This window comes from Acyrthosiphon pisum, chromosome X, assembly GCF_005508785.2.
Source record: "Acyrthosiphon pisum isolate AL4f chromosome X, pea_aphid_22Mar2018_4r6ur, whole genome shotgun sequence".
Taxonomy (NCBI): domain Eukaryota; kingdom Metazoa; phylum Arthropoda; class Insecta; order Hemiptera; family Aphididae; genus Acyrthosiphon; species Acyrthosiphon pisum.
In genome coordinates, this window is record NC_042493.1 from 56,557,115 (window position 1) to 56,570,019 (window position 12,905).

A 12,905-nucleotide genomic window follows, 5' to 3' on the forward strand; every position below is an offset into this window, starting at 1 on the left:
TCACTATAGAAAAATTTGTGTACGTTTTTTTTTTTTATTATTATTATTTTTTTATTTATTATTACTCAGTATTTTTATATTTACATTTGTATTTTTGAGTTGAAAAAATAAACAGTGCATTTTATAATATATATAATTCAAATATTTTTTATTAATATTAACTAGTTTTACATACCTATTATTGGCGTTTATGTACCCACCTAACCGGATTTTTTTTTTTAAATTATCATAACTGATTAGGTATTATGATAATTCATAACTTAAGGCAAAAAAATATACATATGGATGTAAATAATTATTTATTTGAGTAAATTATATTCATGAAATTGATTTTAGTATCCTATTATACATCCTATATTATAGTTATTCTTATCACTTATCAGTTGTTAAATAAACACCTAATAATATATTTGGTTATTGCTAATTTTTCAATTTTCATTGGTTTTTTTTTACACAAAAATATTGTAAATATACAATTATTTTCACAAGGTATCTAACATTAAATCACTATACAATGTAGGACCTATATTGTAATATATAACCTAATTTCCACACTCGTATGACGGCTGCAATAATTTACAATTGGTGTTTAAAACAATATTTTTTACTTTTATTTACAGCTGTTATTTCTATTTCTATTCTATTGTTTCTACTATAACTTCTCCATCTACAGACTATAATATTAGTTACATTATAAGTAGAGTAAAAACAATGATATGATTTATACCAATATGTATTGCTGAATTTCTATTTGGAGACGTTTTAACGTAGATATTCACATACCTACATATACCTAAATAATAATAAATTAAAACTGATAATTAGTAGAATCATTAGTGATATAGGTAAATAATACGTAAGTAGGTATTCGACATTCGTGACATAATTTATTTTGAAACTTTTTTTGTTTGAAATGAAAGCAAACTTTTTTTGTTTACTAAATATGAAACAATAAGTAATAAAATTCTATTAAGTAGGTGTATTAAATATTTAGTACATATTTATATATAATATAAGTAGACATATGACGTATATTTCTGAATAAAAGCCAAAACGTATCTAAAATCAATTAAGTACCAAAATGGTAAATCCAATAAAGTTAAAAATATGTCATATCTTTATTTTGATAGCAGGTAGATATCGATTAACAATTAAGTTATTTCAATAAATTATGCTTCGGAGTTACAAATAATAAAAATTAAATCTAGTGTAACATGGAAATTCAGTTCAACAACCGTTTATTCTCTAAACATATTTAAAGCTTATCATTTATATAATTATAATTTTATCACACGTAGTTTATGAATCATTTGTGTTGTTGGTTGTTTATAATTATTTTCATGAAATATTTTTTTAAAGATTGAGACTTTATACTCAGGACTTAGGTCTTTATGACTTAAGTAAGTATCATAAAATCAGTAGGTACACTACGTCAGTGCGTCACTATACCTTGTAAAAAATAACAAACATCATTAATGAGTTCAGAGTTGTGAGTTGTGAATTAGTTTGTAGTCCTCGGAGAACACGGAAAATATTAAATCTTATTTATAAAAGAATGATCATAATAATATTATAACCATGATCAGATTAAGATATCAATGTTTCACTGTTCTGGTAGGTAGTCACAGTTGCCGATATAAAATATGCATTTCAACAAATTACATAATATAATATGTAATATATGTAACATATTATGATCGTTAATTCTTATTAATTGAAATAAAAGGATCTAGGTAACAAAATAGTACCTAATAATATTAAGAAATTATAATTAATTGATAGAATATTTATGCAATATGGCATTATCTATAATATGTATGTATATAGGTAAACGTATACTGTATGCATTCTTCATTAATTTGAGAAATGAAATATTATAGTCGTCTAGACACATAATTGCATGTAATGATATTCATAAACTACTGTACAAAACAAATTAAAATTAGAGTAGACACGTGTTTGATTCCTAGAAATAATAAAATACATTTATCTATCATATTATGATAGTCCATATAATTAGTTAAAACATTTCATAAGTGTACATAGTTGAAGTAAATATTAAATGAATATTACATTTTCATAAATGTACAAAACGGCCATCTTCGTTGTCTTAAGATATCATTAGTTTAAAAAATAAATAACATTACGTCATGTACATATTATTATACACCAACATATAATTATTAATTTTGTATGTGATCCTTTAAAACGTTAATTAATATAGGTACAACAATAAGTAGTGGTTTAGGGTATGTTATAACATCGAGACTGAAGACATTATAATAATAGTCTTAAGATAAAATAATTTTTTTGAATCCCTTTTTAAAACAACGGATGGAGAAGAATATATATTTATATTATTTATTTACCTATCAATACATTAAATTAATACTCAATGACTAGTATAATTGAGTATATTATAATAGTATAGATTAAAAATAGTATAGAGTACCTACAAGGAAAAAACAATAAAGGTAACTTTTTTTTCATTCCGAGGGAAATGTGTTTTTAATTTCTGAATTATCTATGCTTGTAAGTTGTATTCTATATATGCCTAAAATTTTAGAGGTCATAGCTCTCGACCAATTTGGTTTTTTCCCTGGTTCGACCGCTTAAAAGATAGAATACGTCAATATTCAAATAATTTATACCAACATCGCCATTTTGGGAAAAAGTGGCTTTTTTGTTAATTTATTTATATATACCATATATATACTCTATAAGTATGCTATAATATTAGGTATATATAGGGATATTATCTATTTATTATTATTTTATTTAATTCATTTAATACAATAATTATTATAATTTTTAATATAATAGGTAGAAATATAATGCCAATTGCAAATAATAAAAGTAGTGCATAATATTAATTTATTTTTTTTATAATCTTAAAACATGAAAAAAAAAATGATAAAATGATAAAATGATATATTATACCTACGCTATACACTTATACCATTATATATCTATTATGCCTAAACTATATTAAAACATATAATTTATATTATTCTATATTAAGCCGGTCACACACGACTCGTGTACTAGGTGAATAATCATCAATCGTGATGTTTTACGAGTCGCGTAGGAGGTGTTTAAATCGTTAAGTATGTTGATTATTTTTATTCGTCATTTCCCATTCGTTGTCGGTAAATGCATGATGATCGGAAAGTGTACGAGTCGTGTAGGAGAGACATAATAATCAAGTCAAAATAATAGGTGAACATACGCGATTACGATGCTCGCCAAGTACACGAGTCATGTTGGACCGGCTTTAGAAGCATAAAATATTATGCGAAACGAAATGCCATTTGAAAAAATAAATATATATATATACTACGAACCACTAGTGCAGTTTACTATGACAAGTATCTAGTGATAATAATAAATACGTAATAATATTATATAATATACAGCTAAATAAAGGTATAATATTGGTACTAATATACATGTATTTTCATAATTATTAGGTACAATTTACATTAGCTATAAATAGAAACAGTCCAATGCGATTACGGGATTCATTACTCAATTTGTTTATCGTAAATGTTTAATTATTGCTTTTATACAAATATATGACATGTATAATACTGCTTGTAGCCTGTTGGTAATATTTTATACACGAAACACACAGTTTTTATTATCTGCATACAGTAATATAACAACAAAAGTTGGCCATATGCAAGTTTTTATGCCAAAGTTTAAATTTTCAAATAAAATCTATGTTTAGCTTATTGCGAACACGTGTTATTCAGTATTTGTATATACATTTTATTTTTAAGCAATATTATGTTTCTTATTCGATTAAAACGTCGTCGTCAAAGATGAGGTTTATAAATAAAGTTGTGGCATTTTCAAGTAGTTTGAGATTGATATTATTCATTTTAAACTTTAAAGAGAGTATAACGGAACAGAAACAAGATTAGACCATTTGGATCTATATATATTATATTATTAATTATTATAAATTTCACCAAAGATAATTGATAAACAATAAACGTTTACTTAAGTCTAAATATCTTAAGAATAGTGATATACATAATATTAGGTGCCTAAATTTGTATGAAAAAGACAATGCCTAATATTATAATTCATACAATACATATATTATATTATGATGCAGAGGCCGTATATATAGGATTTTCTTGAGGAGGTGGATATGAATTTATCCAGTGGTTACTAACTAAACCATCCATGTTGCTTTAAATCAAAGGTGGGCAAGTTAATGAAAATAATTAACTTAAGTTAAGTTAAGTTAAGAGGACACAAGATCGATAAGTTAAAAGTTAATATAGAAAATAATATTAACTTAACTCAGTCAAAAAAAAGTTAATCTATTTTTTTTAACTAGTATGTAAATTACATAAAGAGTGAATGTGAAATTCTAGTTTCTAATTTATAAATTATAAAAAACAATTTTATTGAACTTTTATCATAATGTACACTGTATACCCTTTTACTTTTACTTTACTATTATTTATTAATTTAAACTGTACTCATCTTAAATAAATAATTTAACAAATATATTTTTTATATCGTATAGAAATTAAATGTCATAATACGTGAAGATGAGTACATGACCTTCATGTGTAATAGTAATATTTACTTATAAACGAAAAATTTCAAAATGTTTTTAACTTGATGGATTTTTTTTTAATCAATTGAGAAAAGCTAAATTATTTTAACTGTAAATTAAACTAGTTAAGTTCATAAGTTGATTAGAAAATAACCTAACTAGTTAAGTTAAAAAGTTAAAAAAATATTAACTTTTTAACTTAACTTTAACTTTTTAACTAGTTAATTCCCACCTTTGCCTTAAATTATAATATTTTTTTTACATCATTGGTACAATATTGTACAAAATACGTTAACAAAAATGTACTATAATATAATTTATTATAACATACGTGTTAGTATGTTACATTATTACCTACTTGAGATGAAATATTTTTCAAACATAGATAGGTATTATGACTTATGAGGTATTTAAACATTATTCTTTTTAAAAAAAACTATAATATATATTTAGTGACAGAATCACTCATACTGTTTCTTATAATTTTTAAAGGATGTAATTATATTTAATCAGCACACAAATAATTACTACATGCCTAAAGGTTATTTACTAATACATTGCAATGTGCCTACGATGTAGGTACCTACTTACATTTAAATTGATTAAGTAGGTACCTCAACATTTTCAAAAATCAATTTTGAAATGTTGAAAAGTACAAATATCAAGTATTTTTTTTGGATTCATACTTACTGTTATTTTATAACTGCTTAAATATTACTATAAATTACTATAAATAAATTATGAAAAATGTTTATGCTCAGAACCACTACCTTATAAATATACGTTATATATGTATATATAAATGTAACGTAAAATATTAAAATCAATATCACCGACTAAGTTTAAAAATTAATTTGGTTTGAAACACACGATTGCGCGAATATTATATTACATAATATCATGAATAAGTGAACTGACTATAAAAGGCGCGAAATGAATCAAAACAAAAATCCAGCCAAAAAAGATTCCAAAAGTTTGGATAAATGAAAATGAACCGTTTTTGTGGTCAACCAGCAACCTTTTGCAGTATGCCACTCCCCAGTAGCACCAGTAGGTACCTAAATATTATGATGGATTGAAGTAGGTACTACTGTTACCGTAGTCTTGTGATAGTGTCCATGTTCAGAATTGTTCAGATTTTTGTTATTCACCTAATATTGGTTAGGTAAAACAATTTCAATAGTTATTAATTAACCATCTAACCACACGGTGGAGTAGTTGAATATTAAGACATCATCACAGCCCATCTTGAAACGTGAAACGCGATACAACGGTGAACACACGGTCTGAGTATAATATCATTGAAGTATAGAACTATACCGTAGTTTATATTATAATATAAGCGTTATAGGGTAAAGGTGCATTCACAGATACATCGTGTACTCGTGTGTCGTGTCGTGTCGATAAAATCATATTGTGATTAGACGTTACTTGTCCAATTTCTAGTATCATGTTGCAACCCAGTATACCAAGAATTACTAAACTTTTAAAACAATATGGACACTAGTGTAGTCAAAATTATGAAATGGGGGGAGGTGTTAAGTATAAATTAAACCAAGTTTTTATACAGTTTTCGTGTATAAATAAATAAACTGCAGATACGTTTATTAGAGGGGAAATGTCAGGGGGGGGGGGTTAAACACCCAACTCATTAGTGCAAATAGGTGGAGGCTTGAGGGGACTTAGTACACCACATTTCTGCTAAGTCCTCCCAGTCCAAAAGTCAGTAATTAGTACTGAGCATGTATAATTTTTAGAAAATATTATAGGAGGGGCTTTATAATCCCCCCAAAATAATTTGTCTATTTGCGCCTATGACCCAACTTAAGAAATAAAAAAGTAATCTATGACTATTTATCAAGAAATCTCAGTTTACATTTCACCATGAACTGTGAAAACCTTTATCAACTATTTGGTATCTATGGTAACGGGTTAAACACATAGTTTACACAGAATACAGCGACAGTAAGTAGGTACCTTAATTGTATAATATATTACACTAAAACAATAGTCAATAGGGTTCACATAATCACATTACACCGTGCCATCGCATCGTGTTCTGTCGCCTACCGATAGGCACCTAACACTCCTCCCAACAGAATGTTGGTAACACATTACCTGCAAGTTGAATACATTATTTAGCACTACACGATACAGTGTACTTCTATAATGAGAACTATATTTCAATTTGTACTTATTGTGACTGGACACATGTATGCCAGATAGAATCATGTGGGGCTTTGCCCCACTCCAAACCGCTCTTTGGCTTACCATAACAATTTTTTTTTTTTAAATCTTACTAGATTTTTATATTATATTTTATTGATTATAAATTATAAATTTAGGGCTCAGAAGTTGTTGCATTGGCATGGTTTTATTGGGCTATTCCAATTATTGCTATGTAAGCTTGAAATTATTTTCACAATATTACGAAGAACATATTAAAAGTTTATAGTGCATATTTTTGCATAGGTACCTATATAGTGACTTTGTAATTTCAAGCGTATATTTCTTACTTTGACTATTTTTTTAGAGCATAATAATTAATATTTAAAGATTAATGATAATTTAATAATACAATTTAAAAATGTTGCAATAAAAAAAAATTATTTTGAGAGTTTACATTATGTATTATATTGCATCGTGATTCTCAGTTGGGGGCAACCAGTACATTTGGTTGAGGGCAACTGGTATATTTTTAAAATCCCGATAACAGCCGTGGGGGGCAACTGGCCAACACCCCAAATTTCATTTCAATCGGATGAATGGTTTAGGAATGCATAAAGAACACTAGGTAGTCAGGTACAAACATTTAACATTTTTTGTCTTTTATAATAATATTATATTAATTATATTATCTAATAATTGTATCTATATAAATATTATATGGATAAATATTTTCATTATACAACAACATTTTCAAAATATTAAGACTAATTTAAGCTACTTATACAACGAGTTCACAAGCTTATTCTCACTGTTATATATATATATTATATTAGCATATGGCACTGTTATATAATACGCGGTGTCTAAATATGCGATCTACTCATAAGTTAATCTCAAAAAAAAAAAAATCATATAATATTGATATCATTGATAACACAATACGTGTATAATGTTTTTGTCAAAAAATAAAAATTAGTTCAACATACCGTACTTCTAACTGATTATAAAATATTCTCAAAAATAAAAGCAAATAAAACGAACCAATTATAAATCTACATAATACGCATCTATCAAATCTATTAAAATTTTTTATTAAATGGTTTAAAAACTGTAGTTTATGAAAAATCATAAAATGTTAAAACAAATGTGTTTATTTATAAGTAGAATTACAACACAGTTTTCTGTTAAACAATTATTTAAAATTAATCTATAAATTCGATTTCAGAGGAAAAGTGTTTACTTAGAAAATAAATTATACTTTGTTCTGTGAATATATGGAATATAATACAAATTGCATAATACGTAGGTACCAGCTACCTACATTTGTCTAAGCATGATTTTTTGTTACATAATTGTATTCTTACTGTGAATTTTTTATTTTATTTTTGTAATGTCTTATTGATATAGTTATTCAGTTTATACCTACTCTAGTAAACCTAAATATTTGAATTTTGAAATAGAAACATGAATTATTAAATTATTGAAAAATGCTTAGTTTACCGGGTGTAGAGGTCTCAAGTACATAAGATTCTGAATGATAACATATTGAATTCAAAAGAGCTGTGTGATTTAAATTATTGGGCTTACAACAATGTGGATTATTTGGAAACCACTTTAAAAGCATTATATATATATATGTGCGTATTCTGAATGTTTTATGTATTTCAAGGTTTAAAATTAAACATAAATGGTTAATCTTTCAAGTGGACATATTTATGGAATTTCAGAATATTTTTTTTAAGGGAATAATAATAAAAACCGCAAGAAACCTTATAGACCTAGTTTATATAAGAAGAATCTTTTATTCAATTCAGTAGTTTTTTTACTGTTTTTAAACAAAATAAAAAATAATGATAAAACGCTGAGTACTTATTTATTTATTTTTTTCATTATTTTTTAAGAATTCACCTATATAAATGCGGTTTACTTGACTTTTGATTTATTGCACACATATTATTCGCAGTGCCATCATATTATTAAACAGTTCCCATTGTAATTATATCAAACCAGCATCTGTTGCATTATTATTTATTATAGTTATGGGCGTGTGTCAAAACACAACGTTGTATGAAAAAACTTGCAGTTTGACTAAACAAAGAAAATATGCAAAACAAAAATAAAAAATATTTTCCAGCGAGAATATTTAAAATTTTTGATATTGATAAGAAAGAAGAAATATATTTTACGTGGTAAATAATATTATATTTCCGTAAATATATGTGGTTTAAATATGTATTATAATACCTACTATTATTACCTAATTATTTATTACAAATAATGATCCACTGTAGTAATAATTATAAGCTCATACAATTAGACTAAAAATTTATCTTAGGAAAATAAAATAAATGTATTAAAATGTATTCATTTTAATCAATTACTTAAAGTTTATGTTTTAAATAATAGATATACTGAACTTACCTATTGAGACTAAATGTTACAGAGTTACGTATAAGAAAAATTAAAAAGAATACAGTTTTGTTTTAAATTTATGTATAAATGCTTTTAATTAGGTTTTTTAAGAAAGAGTTTTATATATTATATAATTTATATGCTAATTTTTTTTTGATTCTAAAGTTTACAATAACCAATTATTTTAAATTTGTTTTTATAAATATTTCCGAGAAAAGTACTAGTTAATGTTTAAGAATAAATGAAAATATAGATATCGGCATTGCATTTCAAAACAAATTATGATTGCAGTCGCCTGTGAGAATGGTAAACAATGAAATGCACTATTAGTTAATAGGTACCTATCTGAAATTAACCCACTGTGCTAAAACGAATGCATAAAATATTTTGTGTAAATTTAGGTACATCGTACACCATACGCACTTTGATTGTGTGGAGTGGTGTACACTGTATACAAAATAACAGTTAAAATTAAATTATTGATTACATAATTATAATAAATTATTATTATAATGAGGTTTTACTAAAAATATCTTATAAATATCACAGTACCTATATAATATTATATATTAGTAATAAGAATAAAATAAGTCAGCATTTTAACAAAACAATATAGGTATTTTAATCAAAGTAAATCGTACGCCGTGCATCTAATTCGTAATATGTTTTTATAATAATCGAACAAATAGTTTACTAAATTATTTAGAATTGCATTATTCAATACACTGGAAAAGAAATTATAACCCTTGTCAGGTTCTGTTCCAATAAAAATATACCACTGATTAATGATCATAGCTTCTATACCAGAATTAAGAAATAGAACGTAAAAATGATGCAAATCATTCATTTATAACAATCTGTTTAAAATATTTAAAAGTATTATTTCCTTTTAAAGTTTTTGAAGAAATGTATTTCGAATTTAGAAAACATATTGTGTTAAATGACTAAATTCCTTTTTTATTAATCACCTCGATTAAAATCCTATTTCTTATTGTCTCGATGATAATACGCATTAATATCCTTTTAACTACATGTTTAAGATATGATTAAGTCTAAGAATTTTCTACATACCTTTACAAATATTTCATTGTATTAATAATTATAATTTTTGTTGAATACGCCCTGTTATAATATAGTACCATAACAGCATAGACAAATTTTAATATCAAAATATAATTATTTTCTTATTAATTATTAAAACATTAGACACTCTTGTTATGTAGGTTAAATCAAATTTTTGGGTGGGGTATTTCATATTTAGACTGAGTTGTAAATGTCTGTGTTAACATACAAAATTCTATTTTCATAATTATTGTCAAGGTAAACTTAACAAAAAAAAAAAAAAGTTACTATATAATAGCACATACAAATAAGTTATTGTAGTAAGTTGACACATTTTAGTTTCAGTATTTTTTTATGATTGTCTTTGAAATATATTTCTACTGTAAAAAATTGGTGAATAATTCATAATTATGATTACTACTATTGTTATTATTAATTTGTATTTGTACAATTCTACCGTTGTGATAATAAAGTCAAAAAAATCATGAAAAATAATAAAAGACGTTTGTGATATTATTAATATTATGTTTAATAATAATAATAATATAATAATAATAATATATTCTGACAAAACATTATAATGATTTAATGTTTTGTATTCTTGGTTGTTTATATTCAAAGCGCGTGCAGTCATATCCAAAATACTCATAATGTTGAGTCAGATGACGAGGAGCTGCTTTGTGTCACTGTAATAATTAGAATCCGATTTGTACCTATGCATTTTAATTTTTTTCGAAACTGCATACTCTCGTAAAAAATCGTTACTTCGACGTCAGAAGAATTTTAAGTATATTTAGAAGAAAGGTAATCATAATTGTATACCTCGATTAATTTTATGCATAGGTACCTATAAAACATTATCTTTTAAACAATTTATAAAAATTGGTTGTTTTAAATTTCAAATGTCTTTATTATAAATCTATAATCTATATATTAGTTTCAGCTAATTTTTTTTCTGATAAGATATTTATTTTAAAAGCAAAAACTGGCTCAAATCTATATATACTTACTTTTATTTGTATTTTATTTTAAATTGTACTTTACTTGACAATTTTATGTTTATGACCAAAAAATTAAATTTATCTCTTTAAATTTTAACCAAAAATAAATTAAGGTTCAGTTTTTAATATTTATCAAAAAACCAGTACCCCCTGGATAATTGCATGTTTTTGCATATTATTTTACAATGAGCATATTGAGTGGCATATTTAAAGGTTTGTTGATGCATAAATGCAAACAAATTCGGACTGTATAGTAATGATATAATATTATTCGATGTATTAGGCCACTATAAAGTTAGGTGCTACGCAGCCGTAAACATGGTGCATATAGGATATCATTATTATTTATTATAATAAATATTGTAGTATCTGTTGTTCATAAATCATAATATTATATTTTATGCAGTCCTCGACTGATACAGTTGGCTGATAAGCAACTGTAAGCTTTGGAGACGAATAACATTTATCTAAGTATACATAGACGTAGTTTGAGGAGTGTGAGAGGGGGCTAAGAGCTATAAGTATAAGTTAAGAATTTTCAAAGTTGACTTAACTTGAGCTCCTTTAAAAAAATCCTTCGATTAACTATGTAAATATAGTAATATATATATATTTATTTTAGTATTGAATATATATATTACGGGAGGCGATTGAGTTATTAGAGTATCGTCATATACGATTTACTCATATATATATATGGAATATACATTTTTAGATATTTCTACGGCTCTTACTTTATGAAGAAATTTGAAAATTTGTTTTGAATTTTTTTTAGGGGGATGGGGTGATTTTATACAAGTCAATAGTAAAATATTTTGCGACAGCGGCTACAGCCTCATTATATAATTTGACGGCGCTTATAACGTGCCTAATATAAAACTACGCGTCTCAGTGTCACCTACCTTAGTAGTCTGTATACATTTCATTTATATTATAAACGAGTACCTATACAAAAAGTAAAAACACTCAAAGTTTACTATCCACTTTATAATAATATGAGTATTACAATAAAGTAGGTAGGTATACAGGGAAATAAGTTATATTTACGTTTATAATGGGCATACTCTGACCGAGTGAGAGCGATTTTATGGGTGGATCGCGCCGAACGTTATTATAGCATAATGTGCGTATACCTATCGACGTGCACACGTGCAAATTTATCGCGTTCCTACCTATACCTTCAAATCATAATAGTAATAATAATAATACTACAATGGGACTATCGTACCTACATATACACGCCCGCTGCGCATAACATAACATGTATATAGTATATCATATTATATATACCTCTCGCAGATTTAATATAATATATTATATTACATTTTATATAAAATCGTATTTCATATATATATATATATTCCGATACGGGAGGTAGGTATGTGATGATAATAATGTGATGTGGTATGTGCGCGTTGGAAAAATAATTGTTATTATATTTATTATATGTGCACATCAGGCCACCTGCGATGTGTGTGCTCCGCTGCAGTGTGTGCTGTCGGACAAACGCGTATACCTAAGATATATAATATATATAATATTGTACCTTGTACACACACACACGCACACACATATATATTATATTTTATTTTATTATATTATTCAGTTTGTGTGTGTGCACGATATAATATACGACAATGAGGACGGGGCCGGGGCGGCAGCGCGTGCGTTAAGCGCCCAAGTCC